Source organism: Saimiri boliviensis, chromosome 11 (genome assembly GCF_048565385.1).
Source record: "Saimiri boliviensis isolate mSaiBol1 chromosome 11, mSaiBol1.pri, whole genome shotgun sequence".
Classification (NCBI taxonomy): domain Eukaryota; kingdom Metazoa; phylum Chordata; class Mammalia; order Primates; family Cebidae; genus Saimiri; species Saimiri boliviensis.
This window is the reverse complement of record NC_133459.1, coordinates 87,344,411-87,356,635: the sequence shown is the minus strand read 5'-3', so window position 1 is coordinate 87,356,635 and position 12,225 is coordinate 87,344,411. Positions and strand designations below refer to the sequence as shown.

At 51.3% G+C, this 12,225-nt stretch overlaps 1 pseudogene; it reads left to right on the top strand.

The window, feature by feature from the left end:
• Positions 1–8,380: 8,380 nt before the first annotated feature.
• Positions 8,381–11,119, top strand: LOC141580451 (phospholipid phosphatase 2-like; annotated as a pseudogene).
• Positions 11,120–12,225: the final 1,106 nt, after the last annotated feature.

Genomic DNA, 12,225 nt, shown 5'->3' with positions numbered 1-12,225 from the left:
TTATTTACTTATTTATTTATTATGAGATGGAGTCTTTCTCTGTCTCCCAGGCTAGAGTACAATGGTGCAATCTCGGCTCACTGCTACTTCCACCTCCCAGGTTCTAAGCAATTCTCCTGCCTCAGTCTCCGGAGTTGAGATTACAGGTGCATGCTACCACACTCAGCTAATTTTTGTATTTTTTGTAGAGATGGGGTTTCACCATGTTGGTCATGCTGGTCTTGAACTCCTAACCTCGTCACAATCCAGCCACCTCAGCCTCCCAAAGTGCTGGGATTACAGGCATAAGCCAAAATTTTTTTATTTTTTAAGAGATGAGGTCCTGCTCTGTTACCCAGGCTGGAGTGCAGTGGCATGACTATAGCTCACTGCAGCCTCAGTCTCCTGGGCTCAAGTGATCCCTTCTGCCTCGGCCTCCCAAGTAGATGGGACTACAGGTGCACACAATTTCATGTGGCTAATTGTTATCTTTTCTATAGAGACAGGGTGTCACTATGTTCCCAGGCTGGCCTCAAACTCCTGGGTTCCAGCGATCCTCCCACCTCAGGCTTCTGAAGTACTGGGATTAAGGGCATGAGCCACTGTACCTGGCCCTCATGCAATTTATTGAATACTATACTAACAGTGAAAAACAGACAGATTGTATCGGTACTGGAAGCAGAGTTTCTACTGAATGGGATCATTTTTGTGCCATTGTAAAGTCAAAAAGTTGTGTGACCATCTGTACTTGGAACTACTGGTAGGCTTAGACACTTGGATTTTAGATCCAGAAACATCCAAACACCTCCTGCTGGGTGGGAGAAGGCCATAGGGGTCAGAGCTCTTAGTTTCTAGTGAGAGAAGCCCACTCAGGCTGAGTTTAAAAACTGTTGCCGGGCACTATGGCTCATGCCTGTAATCCCAGCACTTTGGGAGGTCGAGGTGGGTGGATCACCTGAGGTCAGGAGTTTGAGACCAGCCTGACAAACATGATGAAACCCTATCTTACTAAAAATACAAAAATTAGCCTGGCATGGTGGCACCTGTCTGTAGTCCCAGCTACTTGGGAGGCTGAGGCAGGAAAATTGCTCGAACATGGGAGGCAGAGGTTGCAATGAGCTGAGATCATGCCATTGCACTCCAGCCTGGGTGACAGAGCAAAACTCCATCTCAAGAAAAAAACAAAAGAAAGAAAAGAAAATGAATTTGTGGGCAGCTGAGAAGAATCAAGGAGACACAGAGACTAAAGATGACAGGCAGCCAGCTGGACAGCCACAGCCTCATCAAGCCCAAACATGCAGAGGCTGGCCTGGGGGGGTGACACAGAAATGGCTGGGCATGGTGGCTCATGCCTGTAATTCCAGCATTTTAGGAGGCCTAGGAGAGCAGATCACTTGAAACCAGTAGTTCAAGACCAGCCTGACCAATATGGTGAAACCGTTTCCATTAAAAATACAAAATTAGCCAGGCATGGTTGCAGTTGCCTGTAACTCCAGCTACTTGGGAGGCTGAGGCAGGAGAACTGCTTGAGCCTGGGAGGTGGAAGTTGCAGTGAGCTGAGATCACACCATTGGACTACAGTCTGATCAACAGAGTGACTCTTTCTCAAAAAAAAAAGAAAGAAAGAAAGAAAGAAAGAAAGAAAAAGACACATAGAGACAATTTCTATGCAGAATTGTGTCTCTCCTTTTGGGGGCAATGTCAGGGGATTTCCAGGATCTGGGAGTCGGCACCAAGCATGTGGCTGAGAATCCTGGACAGCTGCAACATCCAGATGTACTTAGCAGAGGAATCCGGGATGTGCCTGACTGGGGTATCAAAAAAGCTGTCAATTCCAGCTGGCTGTGGATGTTGATGCTATACATTCTGTATATGAATTATCCCATCAGAAGCTCTATCTAGTTAGAAAGGCAAAGAAGAACGACAATCATGCTCCCGTTCCCCAAAGGAAAGGGTAAGGAGGCGGGAAGGTGGAAGGGAACTTCCTGGTGCTGTGGCCTGAATCTCCACTTGTGCTGCTGTCTTCCCCACTAGACTCTGTACTTCCAGAAGGGGCTGGAGATGGGCACAATGTGAGCCCCTCCCTTCTCTCCAGAAGTGTTCCGCAACCCTGACATTCACAGTAAGTGCTTCTTTCTGTTCGTCTTTTTTTTGAGGCAGGTTCTTGCTCAGTCACCCAGGCTGGAGTGCAGTGGTGTGATCATGGCTCACTGCAGCCTTGACCTCTTGGGCTTAAGTGATTGTGTCCCCTCAGCCTGCTGAGTAGCCGGGACTATAGGCATGCACCACCATTCCTGGCTAATTTTAAAAAAACTTTTTTCTTTTTTTTCCTGTAGAGACAGGGTCTTACTATATTGCCAGGCTGGTCCCAAACTCCTGGGCACAAGCGATCCTCCCTTCTCGGCCTCCCAAAGTGTTTGAAATTACAGGTGTGAGCCACCACACCTGGCCTCTTTCTGTTTCTTTAGAGTAGAGCCACCCTAGTATGCAGCTCTAGCCCATAACTGTTCCCAAGCATTGTTATGTCTTTTAAGCCTCTTTCAATCACCCAATTTTGTTGGCTGGGTGAGTCCTCACACCTGTAATCCTGATGTGATAGGATCATTTAAGTTCAGAGGTTTGAAACCAACCTGGACAACACAGGGAGACTTCTGTCTCTACAAAACCTAATTTTATTCTTTTTTTTAACTCTACCCAGGCTGCAGTGCAGTAGTGTGATCTCACCTCACTGCAACCTTCACCTCCTGGGTTCAAGTCATTCTTCTGTTTCATCCTCCCAAGTAGCTGAGATTACAGGCACATGGGACCATGCCCAGCTAATTTTTGTACTTTAATAGAGCCGGGGTTTCACCATGGTGGCCTGGCTGTCCTCGAACTCCTGACCTCAGGTGATCTGCCCACCTCAGTCTCTCAAAGTGCAAAGATTGGGATCACAGGTGAACAACCTGTGATCAACCCTGAACAACCCTGCTTGGCCAAAAACTAAAATTTTTAAAAAGACAAAATCTACAAGTTTCTCCTCTATTCCTTTTCGGGTTTTTTTTGTTTTTGTTTTTTGTTTTTTTTTTTTGTTGTTGTTGTTGTTTTTTGTTTTTGTTTTTTTGAGACAAAGTCTTGCTCTGTCACCCAGGCCAGAGTGCAATGGCACAATCTCAGTTCACTGCAACCTCCGACTCCCAGATTCAAGTGATTCTCTTGCTTCAGCCTCCTAAATAGCTGTAATTACAGGCATGTGCTACCACACCTGGCTAATTTTGGCATTTTTGGTAGAGATGGGGTTTCTCCATGTTGTCTGGCTGGTCTCAAACCCCTGACCTTGTGATCTGCCCACCGTGGCCTCCCAATGTGCTGGGATTACAGGCGTGAGCTTCCTTGCCTGGCCTATTCCTTTTCTTTTCTGTGGATCTGGGAAGACTCCACACTGTTGAGCCTGTAGCATTTCTCGAAGTCTGGATTTCCCTGGTGCAGGTGAACCCATTTTCTGTCTTTTGTATTTGTGGCATATTTGCAGCTGGATTTATGCTCATCCCATTAGAGTTTGATCATGTTGGCAAGATTCAGTGGGTGATGTGATTGATCTCTTATTGGTGATGAATACTATCCTATTGTCTCTCTTATTTTGTTAATTTTTTAAATTAGTTTTTTAGAAATAGGGGTCTTATTTTGTCACCCAGTCTGGAGTGCAGTGACTCCACCATAGCTCCCTGAAGGCTCAAATTTCTGGGCTCAAGTGATCTGCACACTGCAGCCTCCTAAGTAGCTGAGACCACACACCACCACACCCAACTTTTTTTCTTTTTTGAGATGAAGTCTTGCTCTGTCACCCAGGCTGGAGTACACTGGCATGATCTCAGCTTATTGCAAACTCCGCCTCCCAGGTTAATGCAATTCTTCTGCCTCAGCACTCTGAGTAGATGGAATTATAGGCACCTGCCACCACACCCAGCTGATTTTCATATTTTTAGTAGAGATGGGCTTTCACCATGTAGGCCAGGCTGGTCTGGAACTCCTGACCTCAAGTGATCTGCCTGCCACAGCCTCCCCAAGTGCTAGAATTACGAATGTGTGCCATCGCACTGCACCTGGCCAATGCCCAGCATTTTTTTTTTTTTTAGACTGAGTGTTGTTTTGTCACCCAGGCTGGAGTGCAGTGGCGCAATCTTGGCTCACTGCAATCTCCGCCTCCTGGGTTGAAGTGATTCTGTTGCCTCAGCCTCCTGAGTAGCTGGAATTACAAGCACCCACCACCAGGCCCAGCTAATTTTTGTATTTTTAGTAGAGACGGGGTTTTGCCATATTGGCCAGGCTGGTCTTGAACTGACCTAGTGATCCACCCACCTCAGCCTCCCAAAGTGCTGGGATTCCAGGCGTGAGCCACCACGCCTGGTACCTAATTCCTATTTGCTGGTCCTGGATGGGAGCTATGAAACCTTTCCCCAGAATACATGCTGGCCCCATCAGAACGTCAGGGTTCAGTCTCCTAAGAGATGTTCCTCTGTTTGTGTTACACACCCAAATAATCCATCTCAGTCCACTGTCAGACAACTTCCAGGAATGACAGTGGCTGTAGTCTAGCTGAAGAAACACTGAAGTAGGAGTCAGCAGACCCCAGGACTCTTTTGACTCAGCCGATAACAACTTAATGTGGCCTTGGGAAAAAAAAAAAAAAGGCTGGAGCAACCATGCCTGTAATCCCAGCACCTTGGGAGGTCGATGTGGGAGGATTGCTTGAGCTCAGGAGTTTGAGAGCAGCCTGGGCAACATAGCAAGACCCCATCTCTACAAAAAATTTCAAAAATTTTTCCAGGTGTGGCAGTGTCCCCCTGTAGTCCCAGCTACTCAGGAGGCTAAAGTGGGAGGATCACTTGAGTCCCAGAGGTCAAGACTGCAGTGAGCCAAGGTCATGCCACTGCACTCAAGCTTGGGCTTCAAAGTGAGACACTGTCTCAGAAAAAAAAAGCTGGAGCTTTTGTTTCACATTTGTAAAAGGTAAATGATATTATCTCCTTTATGGAGTTACTGTGAAGATGGAAATTATTTCTTTTCCCTCTCCTTTTAGAAATACAATGAGATAGGCATAGTGGACAGGTGAGGTGGCTCATACCTGTAATCCCAGCACTTTGGGAGGCTGAGGCGGGTGGATCACCTGAGGTCAGGAGTTCAAGACCAGCCTGGCCAACATAGTGAAACCTTGACTCCACTAAAACTACAAAAATTAGCCCAGCGTGGTGGCATGTGCCTACAATCTCAGCTACTCGGGAAGCTGAGGCAGGAGAATTGACTGAACCTGGGAGGTGGAGGTTGTAGTGAGCCGAGATCATCCCACTGCACTCCAGCCTGGGAGACAGAGCAAGACTCCATCTCAAAAAACAAACAAAAACCAAAACCCGGTGTGGTGGCTCATCCCTGTAATCTCAGCACTTTGGGAGGCCGAGTTGAATGGATCACCTGAGGTCAGGAGTTCAAGACCAGCCTGACCAACATGCAGAAACCCCACCTCTACTAAAAATACAAAATTAGACAAGCATGGTGGCATGTGCCTGTAATCGCAGCGACTTGGGAGGCTGAGGCAGAAGAATTGCTTCAACCTGGGAAGCAGAAGTTGCAGTGAGCTGAGATTGCACTCTAGCATGGACAATGAGAAGTAAACTCTGTCTCAAGAATAATAATAATAAATAGATAGGCATAGGCCCTGCGCGTCGGTGGGATTCGAACCCCTGCGCCTCGGGTCGGGGGAGACACTTGGAGAGAAAAGCTGAGTCCCAGCCTTCGGGACCTCTGGAGACTGAAACCTGTCCTGCGGGTTACTGGGCCAGGTGAAGGAAGCAGCGCCCCGAGGCCTCCCGCCAGGGTCCCGGAAACAAAGGCCAAGTGTTTGCTCTGTGGCTGAAGAGACAATGGCCCCGCGGATCTGTCACCGCGCGGGGGCAGGGGTGCGCTCCTCCCCAGCGCATTTCCTGGTTCTCTGGCCAAGCCCTCTAAACTCCAAAGTAGGCCCTCATTGGGGGGGCCAGGGGACAGCACGAGGTCCCCGTGGGGTGTCTGCCAGCCCTGGGTGCTATGTCCTGTGGGGTGTCTGCCAGCCCTGGGTGCCATGTCCTGTGGGGTGTCTGCCAGCCCTGGGTGCCATGTCCTGAGCAGCTGTGCTGCCAGTTACTTAAACATGAGTGTGGCACTTTCTGGCAGCCAGGTGCTCAGCAGCATGCAGATAACCGAAACGGTTCCCTTAAATGGCCTGTGAGGGAGGGGCAGCCTCACGGAGTCGCCTGCTGGAGGCCACACAGCCGGGAGGTGCCACCGGGGTGGGGTTGGGTGTGGCTGCTGCTTGCCAGGGGTGGCAGCCAGGCCGAGGGCACCTCCATCTGGAAGCTGCGGCCCGTCACAGTGCAGTTCACAGGTTCCAGACGGGGCTGTGGGGGCAGCGTGAGGGTGGGAAGGCCCCCGGGGGTCAAAGGAAGAGAAAGTGCCTGTTGCAGGGACCCCAGGGTGAGCTTTCCAAGCAGAGGGAAGCCTGAGGCCGGTTGTCATGGGGGTGTCTGAGTCTTTAGCTGGAGTTACTGGGGCAGGGAGGTTGGAAACGGAGGCCAACGGGTGTGAGCCTCCGCCTGCTGGGAGCTGCGGGGAGGGGCTGGTGTCCGCTGTCAGCGGCCTGTGACCCCGACCGTCCACTGCCGGCAATTGCAGGAGCCTCCTCCCTGGTTTCTGCCCTCACTCACAGTGGCGCCAGCCACCCTGTGCCCCAGCAGAAGCCGGGCTCTTACAGCGCATCCCGCTCTGCCCCAGCGCTCGCCTCTCCAGGCACCGTCCAGGCTCCGGGCCCCTGCACTGCCCGTTCTGTTCTGCATTCCCTCCGCCCTGTGAGGCAGACCTCTGCTGTCTTCGCTGCTTTATTTCCCCAGACTCAGCCAGCATCGAAGGCGTGCCGTGTCCTAGGACCCTTGCAGCTGGCATGCAGGGAGGAGTGTGAGGCTCCCTGTCCTTCCTCAGACTCTCAGAATTCAGAAAAGCCACTCTTTTTTGTCCTTGCCCTGCTGGGCCAAAGACGCCCTGCCTTCATTATTCTCTGGGGTAGACACCCTGCGCTTTTGTTGTGCACCTGCCACGTGGAACAGGGAGCTGCCCCGGCCCCTGCCCTCTGTAACTGACTCAGGCTTCCCTGGCCACCCTCAGCTCAGCAGGGCCCCGGGAGCCCCAGTGCTATGTGACACCTTCCGCAAGCGTGGAATTGAGAAGAATGTGCCTTTCATCCCTGAGTTACCGTGTGGCTGGCATGTGCCCTGGCACGAGGGTCAGTGGCGGGCAGGGGCTAGCATGAAGGCACCTCCGCTGTGCCCCTGCTTTCGCCTTTTCCTAACTTCTCTGGCCAGCTCTTAGGTTGAAATAAGTCCTGCCTGTTTTAACAGATGTTTATTAAACATCTGCCCTGGCCAGGCTCTGAGCAGCCTCCAGGGTCTCTGTCCTGAACACTATAGACTTCTGGTGCTGGTGGGTAGAGGCTGGGAGATTAAGTCCAGTGTCCCACAGGTGACTGCGTAATTCCACATGGGGCAATAGGGAGAAAGAGCAGACCTTCCCTTTTATTTTTATTTATTTATTTATTTATTTTCTTTCAATAAATTGAGACAGAGTCTCGCCCTGTTGCCAGACAACTTCCATTTTCTGGTTTCAAGCAATATTTCTGCCTCAGCCTCCCAAGTATCTGGATTACAGGCACGTGCCACCACGCACGGCTAAACAGACCTTTCCTTTTGTGAGAGGGACGCCGGTGGGGACAGCCAGGAGGGGAGATGAAACTGAGCGGAAGTGAGAGTCACTTTGGTGCCCGGCACGTTGTCTCACACCTGTAATCTCGGCACTTTGGGAGGCTGAGGCTGGGGGGTCACTCTAGCCTGGGAGTTTGTAACTGGCCTGGTCAGCATCAGACCCCTGTCTCTACTTTTAAAAATAAAAATAAGATATTTTGGGCAGAGAGAAGGACCTGTGCAAAGGCCCAGAGGTGAGTGTTTGCCCGGTTTTTTCTTTTTTTTCTATTTTTCTTTTTGAGATGAAGTTTTGCTCTTGTTACCCAGGCTGGAGTGCAATGGCAGGGTCTCCTCTCACTGTAACCTCTGCCTCCTGGGTTGAGGCAATTCTCCTGCCTCAGCCTCCTGAGTAGCTGGGATTACAGGCACGCACCACCATGCCCAGCTGATTTTTTTGTATTTTTAGTAGAGACGGGGTTTCACCATGTTGACCAGGGTGGTCTCAATCTCTTGACCTCGTGATCCACCCGCCTTGGACTCCCAAAGTGCTGGGATTACAGGCTTGAGCCACCGCGCCTGGCCTTGCCGTGTTTTTTCAAGGAATAGAGGGAGGGTGTGAGGGGGAGAGGGCCTGGGGAGTTCGTGCTCATCTGAGGGTGATGGGAAAGGAGTGTTGCTTGGGCCTCCCACATGCTGTGAGAAAAGCTCTTCCTTGTTGGTGGGAGCAGGCCTCGAGGCCAAGGCGGGTGTGGGGGCCCCATGGCCCAGCTGGTTTGAGAACCTCACAGCTCCCAGGCCCTTCTCCCCCTCCAGCCTCCCTGTCCTTCGCTGTCCTGTCGCTGGTGAACACCCCGTATAACCGAGGATTTTACTGTGGGGATGATTCCATCCGGTACCCCTATTGTCCAGACACCATCACCCTTGGGCTCTGGCCGGGGTCACCATCACAGCCACCGTCATTCTTGTAAGACAGGAGGAGTTCAGAGGGACAGGGAGGGGGGCAGGATGGGGTACAGCCTAACCCTGAGTTCCTGATGGGGGTGGCCTGGAGGTCTGTGGGAGGCTGGGGGACACAGCCTTGCCCCGAGTGGTACTTGTGGGTAATAGGAACCCCCTTTTGTTTTTTGAGATGGAGTTTTGCTCTTGTTGCCCAGTCTGGAGTGCAATGGCAGGATCTCTGCTCACTGTAACATCCGCCTCCTGGGTTCAAGTGAATCTCTTGCCTCAGTCTCCCCAGTAGCTGGGACTACAGACATGCTAATTTTTGTATTTTTAGTAGAGACAGGTTTCACCATGTTGGTCAGGCTGGTCTTGAACACCCGACCTCAGATGATCCTCCTGCCTCAGCCTCCCACAGTGCTGGGCTGACAGGTGTGAGCCACTGAGCCCAGCTAGGGCTCCTTTAGAGTCCCCAGCTCTGCAGCAGCCTTGGGGAGGCCCATGGGGAGGACTGAGGCCCACTAAGGGCCCATGGGCTGACCAGGACCTCCGCTGGCCGCTGCGGCTGCCCCACATGCAGGTCTCAGCAGGAGAAGCCTACCTGGTGCCCACAGACCAGCTCTATTCCTGCTCTGACTTCAATAATTATGTGGCTGCCATGTACAAGATGCTGGGGACCTTCCTCTTTGGGGCGGCTGTGAGCCAGTCTCTGACAGAACTGGCCAAGTACACAATTGGCCACCTGCACCCCAACTTCCTGGCCATCTGTGACCCTGAGTGGAGCTGGGTCAACTGCTTTGTTTACGTGCAGCTGGAGAGCATGTGCAGGGGAAACGCTGCTGACGTCACCGAGGCCAGGTGAGTGTGGATGAGCAGCCTTCACTCTGGGGGCAGTGGAGCTGAAGAAGCCGCAGAAGCCAGATGGTGAGGAGCCAGCAGGCAGGGGGTCAGGCAGGAGCGGGGCCTCAGGGCTCCAGGCGCCCCATAGACAGCAGGAGGCCGCGGGGAGCGTGCTGTCTCCCTTGAGTCTCAGCCCTGCCCTCTTCTGCGCTGTCTTTTTCTTCTTCTTCTTTTTTTAAAGATGGGTTTTCACCATGGTGGCCAGGCTGGTCTTGAATTCCTGACCGCAGGTGATCCACCCACCTTGGCCTCCCAAAGTGCTAGGATTACAGGTTTGAGCCACCGCGCCCAGCCATGCGCTATCTTCTTACCATTTCTACTGATAGGTCCTTAAACGTTTCAACTCATCGTTGTCCTTTTTAAAAAAATCAAAATATTGACTGACAAGCCTAGGGTAATGTCAGACCAAAATAAATAAATAAATAAATAAATCAAAATAAAATTTGTATAAGTCACCATTTCTTCCATTTTAATGTGTACAGTTCATTTTTAGTACATTCACAATGCTGTACAGCCATCTCCTCTACCTAATTCCAGAATATTTTCATCTCATCAGAAGGAAACCCTGCAGCATAGGTAACATGGCAAAACCCCGTCTCTATGACAAATCAAAAAATTAGGCCGAGCTAGGTGGCTCATGCCTATAATCCCCGCACTTTGGGAGGCTGAGGCGAGCAGATTACCTGAGGTTGGGAGTTCGAGACCAGCCTGGCCAACATGGAGAAATCCTGTCTCTACTAAAAATACAAAATTAGCCAGGCATGGTGGCACACGCTTGTAATCCCAGCGAATACCACACCATGAGCAAGAGAACCCTGCAGTGCTCTAGTTCCCATCACAGGAGTGTTGCCAGGACACTATGGGCAAGAGGGTCTTGCAGTGCCCCAGCGGCCAGCAGGGGGCGTGACCCCACTCCACCGAGAGTAAGAGTGCCCAGCAGCACAGGCACCACACCGTAAGCAAGAGGATGTAGCACTGCCCTGTTTGCCAGCAGCGGGCATATTGCCACTACACTGAGCAAGAGGGCCCTGCAGTGCTCCAGCTGCCAGCAGGTGATGCCGGTCACCACACTGTAAGAGGGCCCTGCAGTGGACCTAGCCAGAAGGGGGCGTGGGCACAGCATCGTGAGCAAGAGGGCCCTGCAGTGCAGGCCCGCAGTAGGGGCCCTCACACCCACCTTTCAGATTCTTGAGGCTCCTCCACCGGTGTGCATCGTGTCACACCACCAGCATGCATTGAGTCACAGGTCTGCAGAGTTGCATTCTCCTCCGTATAGAACTGGGGGGCATTGTGAGGGTGGAACTGCATCCTCCTCAGCACAGACCTTGGGGCGGGGTTTTTACTGCAAGAGGGGCTTGCAGTGACCCCAACTGCCATCAGGGGGGTGCAGACACAGGACCGTGAGCAAGAGGGCCCCGCACCGCCTGGCCACCAGCAGGGGGCGCCGGAGCCTGCCTGTTCAGTTGGCGTCAGGGTGCCGGCACGCGTGGCGTCACGGTGCCGGCGCGCGTCGCGTCACGGCAGTCTGTGGAGCTGCGTTCTCCATGGCACAGAGGTAGCGGGCACAGCCTCAGTTTGGGATAACTCTGGGCCATGTCCACAGTGAGTAAAATCCTTCCTGTCTGCATTCCTGACTGCTTAGGGTCAGAGACTAGTACGAAGGGCTCTGTGTGGGAAACTGGACACGAAAAGCCCCTCTGAACCCTGCGCACCTGGGTTCTCCCGCCCAAGGCCAGGCGGCTGCAGTGTGAGGTGCACCCAGCAGCCTCAGAAGACAAATGGAGCTTTCCTGAGGCAGATATTGCCTCTGAAATACAGATACAATAACCCCAGTGCTCAGGTAGAAAACACCTAATGCTAATGCAAGGCCGCAGTCCAAACATGTTACTATAAAATCCGCACCATTCATGCGGCCCTGCCAGTACCGCAGTTTTAATACTCAACACGGACATATCCGTGCAAACATAGAAACTAACGTGTGGTTAGGGTTTAGGGTGAGGATTAGGGCTAGCAGATAGGGTTAGAGTTCGGGGTTACCAGTTAGGGGTTAGGATATAGGGGTTGGAAAAATTTTAGGCCAAATAAATTTAAACAGTTTGTTTGAGCAAAGGAATAATTCACGAATCATGCCTGAAGCAGGAGAATGGAAAAAAAGGGCTTGGGGCTTCGAGCTTTTAGTGGAGGCAGCTGAGTGAGGTTTCTCGTTGGCTCCAGCTGGGCGACTGCCGGTGGTGGGGATGGTTCCCTCAGCGTCCCTAATCATACAGCCAGCTGGCAGCTGAGCTTTTTGTTATTGACTGGTTGGTTGGTTAATGTTTTTAAGTCAGTTTAAATGACTCCAAGTTTGGTTTCCATTTGCTTAGGCAAGACCTCAGGCTAACGGCTTCTTCCTTCTATGCTTTAATGTATCAGAACCATAATTCATTTTCATTTTACTTTACTGACATTAACAAAAGTAAGTTTTTGTTGTTGTTGTTGTTATTGAGAAAGTCGGTTTTATTGGCAACCTACTTCTGATGGTGCATAAAATAATGTTTGTTAATCATTAGCATCTTAGATTAGATGAAATATGTTAACTCTATTAAGCTTTGTTATTAAACCATAACAGGAGTTCAGTTGCTTTTTTTTCCTCCTAGGCTTTAACGATTTAAAACACAGTGATGCA